Source organism: Chiroxiphia lanceolata, chromosome 17 (genome assembly GCF_009829145.1).
Source record: "Chiroxiphia lanceolata isolate bChiLan1 chromosome 17, bChiLan1.pri, whole genome shotgun sequence".
Taxonomy (NCBI): Eukaryota; Metazoa; Chordata; class Aves; order Passeriformes; family Pipridae; genus Chiroxiphia; species Chiroxiphia lanceolata.
This window is the reverse complement of record NC_045653.1, coordinates 12,332,192-12,338,191: the sequence shown is the minus strand read 5'-3', so window position 1 is coordinate 12,338,191 and position 6,000 is coordinate 12,332,192.

Below are 6,000 nucleotides of genomic sequence, written 5' to 3'. Positions count from 1 at the left end.
CATATATAGAGCTTCACAACAGGAAAAGGGCAAGTGATATCATTTAGGACATACAGAATAATTGGTGGGGAGCAAAACAAACAATATTTGGTTTCTGGTGACTTCCACTGCAAATATTTCCATGGAGATGTTAGGAGTTAGGTAAATCATTGAGCAACGACCTGTAGGCACAGACTCAGCCAGCTCTGGGTGCCTGGTTTGGTATATCATCCTTTCAGCCTGTCAAGGTGTGGACATGGTTGAGATGTCATGCCCTGATAAAATACCTTTTTTTTTTTTTTCAAATAAAATTGAGATTTTGACCAAAAAATGTGTCAAAACACTGGCCACCTCTGCCTGGTAAGTACTTCTGCAGTTTTTGGGGCTGCAGTACTGAGCATTAAGCCCACGAGTGGGGATGTGCCACAAATTATGGGTGATAAATGAAGGACCAGGCAGCACCTTTCTCAGTGTAAAGACAGGTAGAGATAGTAACACAGACAGGTATTTGCTGTCCAGGCCAGCAGGACATGCCCAGCACTCCCATTAAACCTGCCTCCAGCCTATGACTGAACCCAACATTTATTAAAGCCAACAGCCCCTGTCCAGGGACTGGAATAGTTCATGATCCCTTTGATAACTGAGGAAAAGGAAATTGAATTGGGAAGTAATAGTGACACCATGACAAGGTGCATTGATCAGGTGTCATGGCCTAGCAGATACCCTGAGCTGACAGACTCTTCAGAGACTGGAAAATGCTGCCCTGTTCTAACTGGCATGGCATTGCTTCCAGGTCCATCACCTCTGCTCAGGGCACTCCAGAGGACTGGAGTTGGGATGCCTTCATGGCTTGAGAGGCTGATGACATTGCCCACAAAGCCAGGGAACTCCCAGGCCAGAGCTGGCTGATTTGGGGTCTTTTTGAAGTCCCAGAAGGATTGTTGATCCCTTGGGCACACCAAGAGAGGCACCTCCCTGCCACACCACCCCTTGCAACAGCTGCCCAGGGTCTTCTGCCTCCTCCCCACAGCTCTCTTCAGTCCCCTGCCCTGATTGCTGCCCAGGGTACACAGAGCCACTGCACCAGAGCAGCAGCTCTTTGGGGCAAGGAAAAGAAACCTTCCCCTGGGGACCCAAGACCAAATGTGGTCCCTGTGTGTGGAGCACATCCCGACCTGCACAGCAAAAGCTGTGTGTGCTGGAGGGACAACGCACTGGCCAAAGGGGACAGGGGTGAACTGTTCACTCCTTCACTCCCCAGTGCCCTCACTGACGACAAGGGTGGATGGGAATGGCTGCTCCCCAGCTCCAATGAAAACACCCCAGAAAAAACGCGTGCTCAGAGTTAATACTTTCTGCAAACTTGGAAATAAATATTTCCAGCAGATTAGCCAGCTTTCGTCACACATTATTACCAGTTTTAAAAAAAATACTTTAAATAAAACTACCTTGGCAACCACTGTCCGAAACCTGAATTATCATAAAGACAGCCTTGATACTGGTCAGTGCACAGGGAAGGGGCAGGGTGGCATCACCGGGAATAGCTCCTGTGCAGTGACCTTTCAGGCACAACAGTAATTTGGCCTCTCCCCAGCAGCTGCTGAATGAAGAGGTCTTGACCACTCACCGTTTTGGAGAACCCGAGGTGGATTCCAACAAAGACAATGACATGCTGATGTCCAGGTCTCGCTAAAGTGACTTTCAAAGCCCCGAGGACACAAAGCCAAATCACTGAGTGAGGACAGAAACATGGAGTAAACCAGAACGGATTTGGTCAAAGGGAGAAGAATAGGAGTGATGTGAACAGACAGGTTCACATCGGTTCTCCCTGCTTGGATCACCTGCAATGGAGAGGTCAGGCAAACAGTAAGGGGCACGTAACCCCCAGAAGCACCCGAGACCTTGACATTAGCAGGAGGTCAGCTAGCTCTGACCAGGACAGGCTAAGTGAAATGTGGCCATGGCGGAAAATGAGACAGATCTGCTGTGCTCTCCCATTGATGGCATTGTTCCAACATGGTCTCTCTGCCTTAGGAAACAGCCTCTGTGGGGATCTGTGAGCCAGCACAAGCTGGGTTTGCCCTGTCATCCCTCTGGGACCACTGAGGTACATCCCTGATGCTGCAGGATCAGGGCTACTGGGTCTGTGTAGGGCTCAGGCGACAGCACTGGATGAGGCTGCACCTCCAGTAAGTGCTCCAGGGCACCAAATACCAGTTACGTGATAGTGGAGTTGTTCCATGAAAAATTAACTAGGTACCCGCCAAGATACTCAGCCTTAATTTCCCTAGGAGGGCTGTGTACAGATATTTGGATTCATTTTTTGTTCTCCTCAAGGGAATTGAGACTCAATCTGTTCAACTGTCTCTTAGCTAATGCAAGAACAATTAGGGAAATCTCTCTAAAATATGCACTGGGCGCTGCCCATGTTTGCAGCGCCATGAAGAGAGGCACCATAAACCCCAGTGTTCATGGAGAGCTGGTTTTATAGCTCCTTCCTCACTTCTGAGGACTCCCAAGGAGAATAATTCCTTACACGTGGTGCAGAACAAATCCCCGTGGGTCTGGCAGCGCACAGAGAGAAGACAGGATTCTCAGAGCCTGCCTCCCCAACGGGTTTTGTCAGGGCAATTTCTTAAAAATACAGTTTCTTAAAAATTTCCAAAGGCATCCTCAATTCCACACCGGCTCCCTGTCACTAGGAAAACGTGTTCAAATCCTGTCAGCTCGATGAAAGCAGGATCGAAGCTGTTTATTGACTTACTAATGACAAGGAATTATCCAGCAGTCAGTGAGCTACAGGCTCGGGATCAATATCTGCAAAGCAGCTGATAAACCCTGACACCAGCCCGAATCTAACTCATTCTGTGAGTCCTGACTTGTTCTGAGGTCCTTAATCCCCACACACAGCTGCAGACACACTCCCACCCCTCACAGCACATGCACCCTGCAGAGCAGGGGGTCCCTTCTTGTGCCTCCCTCCTCCAGGAGGTGAGGATGTCGCATCCTGATGATGCAAATGTGGTTTGTTTAGAGATCAGTTCTTTCAGGACACGTGGCCTCTGCCCAGCCATGCCCAGCTGGTTCTGACAGTGCATGGCAGGACAGCCTCACCAAGGGGTGACAGGGTCTTTTTGTTTCAACTTGTGGATTCAAACTATTGAAAAGTCAAGGAAAGAGAAGAAGCACCCTGGGAATCCCAGCACGCTGCTGCTCCCTCACCCACCCATCCCCACTGGGTCCTGGCCACAGCGTGGGTCACAGCCACATGTCCCCATCCCTCAGGTCTCTGCGACAGGCACGTCCAGCACCAGCATGTTCTGTGGATTTAACAACAAAAAAGCACATGGGTGGGATTTAACAGGTGCTTCTGTGCTCAGGTGTGATGGACTAATGGTACAAAGTCCAGGGGTGACCCAGGGGACAGCAAAGCCATCACAGTGGTGTCCCTACCTCGCCCTGCTGATGTTTGCCTGCTGGTAGGTGTTTGTGTGTGCTGCAGAAATCCAAACCTGCAGACTGAAAGATCCAACAGTGCTGCTACCTGCCCCTTAGGAATTGTCAATCCTGGCACACCAGTGATGTGTCCTTTGGGACGTACCTGCTGGGGAGGTTGGCTCTAACACTGATGAGGGTGCTGTGGCAGTTCCTGGATCTGAACCCGGGGATGCCTGTGGTGTCCTGCCCCAGCCACCCTCCGGCTGTCAGGTTTGCAGCCAGAGCAATTTCCATGTTTCCTCCTATAAAGTTGCTCAGAGCAAAGCTTGGGCAGCACAGTACAAACCCAGGGGGTGAACAAGTCCCCCAGCCCTGCTGGCACCAGCTTCTACTCACCTTTTCCCAGTCCTGGTCATTTGGACTAAGACAGCCATGAAGAGCCCTGAGCCTGGGGAGAGCACCACTGAGATCAGCAGTGGACAGAAACCTTTCGCCTCCAGCCTGTGGGAAAAACAGAGGAGAAGAGCTGGGAAAAGGGAGCTGTCAGAGCCTTATGACTGGGCTTAGATGCTTACAGCAAAGTGACATCTCACTGATATTATCACCTCTTCTCTTCCCCTTCTTGTTTAAAGTTTCCATTCAAAACTACTTTTAAATTTCAAAACAAGTTTCTTCCCGGCAAAAAGGCCACAAAGTTCAGTTTTGAAAAAAAATCAGAAAAAAGATGTTACAGCATTCAAAGAGTCTCCATGCCCCCACCCAGCATGGATCTGGGGGCTGGAGGGCCAGCTCTGATCCTCCAGAAATTCTGGGGTTCCCTCAGGACATCGTGGACAAAAGCTGGGCACCCCAGCTTTGAGAGACAACCCCCAGTGCTGCAGAGCCACGACATCCACCCCAGACGGTGCTGAGGCAGGAGCCGATGAGCTTTGTTGCCTTTAAGTTATAGTTTCTCCATCTGTTTGTAGACACAACCATGCAGAAAATCACCAGCTTTAATATCCCTCTTGTGGGGAGTGATTCGTGGCTGCCTCCAGGCTGACACTTCCCAACCTCCTACTTTTATTTGCTCGTCCCCGGTTCCGGTGCGAGGCTGCGGCTCATCACTCACCCCAGATGCCTTTGATGGGTTTGATGTTGGGCTTTTTTTTTTTTTGCAGCTTCCTCTGCCATTTTCTGCAGAACATCACTCCCATTCAGAGTAGCAGAGCCTGCTGGAGAGTTTGGACAATACAAGGAGTTCAGCACAACCCCCCCCAGGGAGGAGCCTGTGCCAGAGGGTGAGGGGTTGCAGCGCTCCCACCACACTGTATAAAATACCACTTTTAACATATTCCCATCCCAACACACCCAGGACCCAGCAGGACTTTGGGCATTGTGAATTCTGATTGCAGCCATCTCTGCCATCCTTGGGTGCTGATGGGAGCTTGGCAGGTTCATTTTAGATGTGAAGCATGGGGCATGGACAGGTGGAATCACGTCCACACATGGACACGAATGTGCCTGAGTGCTTACTGTGGTCAGTCGTTCCAATCCTGATGACAGCTCCTGGGCCAGCAGCTCCTCCTGACCACGCCAGCCACCCACCAAGGAACAGAATGAACTAAAGCCTTGACATCTTCTGATCCAGACTGGCTGCTCACAGAACTCCAGAGACAGCAGAGCCTTATGGGAGAGTGTGGGCTTCAATGGACAGAGAGAGACAATGAGCTGGAGACAGTTCCCAAATGGCACATCAGCAGCTAAACACTGCACTGGAGGAAAGCTCTGCTCTGGCTGGCCATGCTGCTGCTGTCACTGAGGCTTCCCCTGAGGTTAGTGGTCACCACTGTATCCTCACCTGTCCCTTCCTGGGTACCCCACCCAGCAGGACCTGGCTCTGAGAGCTCCCCTCCCATACGGTACTGCAGCACCAAGTAATTTATTTCCTCTATTCACTTCTGTATAAAACGTGTGGTGAGGTTTAATCCGTCATTACCTCCCAGTGCCGTGCTCGGTGGCCCACTGCTAAGCCCAGACAGGGAGATTTACATCTTATCTAGCAGGAGTGTAAGATTTATGGATAACTCCCAACAAGGAGCACATCATGCCAGAAAGACGCTTTTGTGCTAGTAACTTGATCAGTCATTATGCTGTGAGTTGACACCTAATTAAGCCTCCACAGGCATCATCAGGTCCAGAACAGCTCTTCAGGAGGAGAAAATCCACCTCTAAGCACCACGGTGGCAGCTTATCCCCAACCCTTGCACTGCTGGAAGTGATAATAATACTCCCCAGAAAATCCCCAGTCTCAGGGAGAGCTGCTGATACCACTTGCACTGGAACAAGGAATCACAGGGGCAAATTCCCAGCTGCTGCTCTAAAGCACAGCAAAGACTCATTTCTCAGAGAGTTTTTTAGGCAGTGTCCAAGTCCCTACCAAAGTCAGATCCTGTGAAACACCTTCCATGGCTTCAAGGGATTCATTTGGGGGTTACAACCTTCTCAATGGATTTACTTTTCTGAACACATTTCTTGCCTCTCAATGGGTTGTGCACATCAGTGTAGAACTGTAAATCCTGCTCTCCCTTGGCAGGCTGTTCT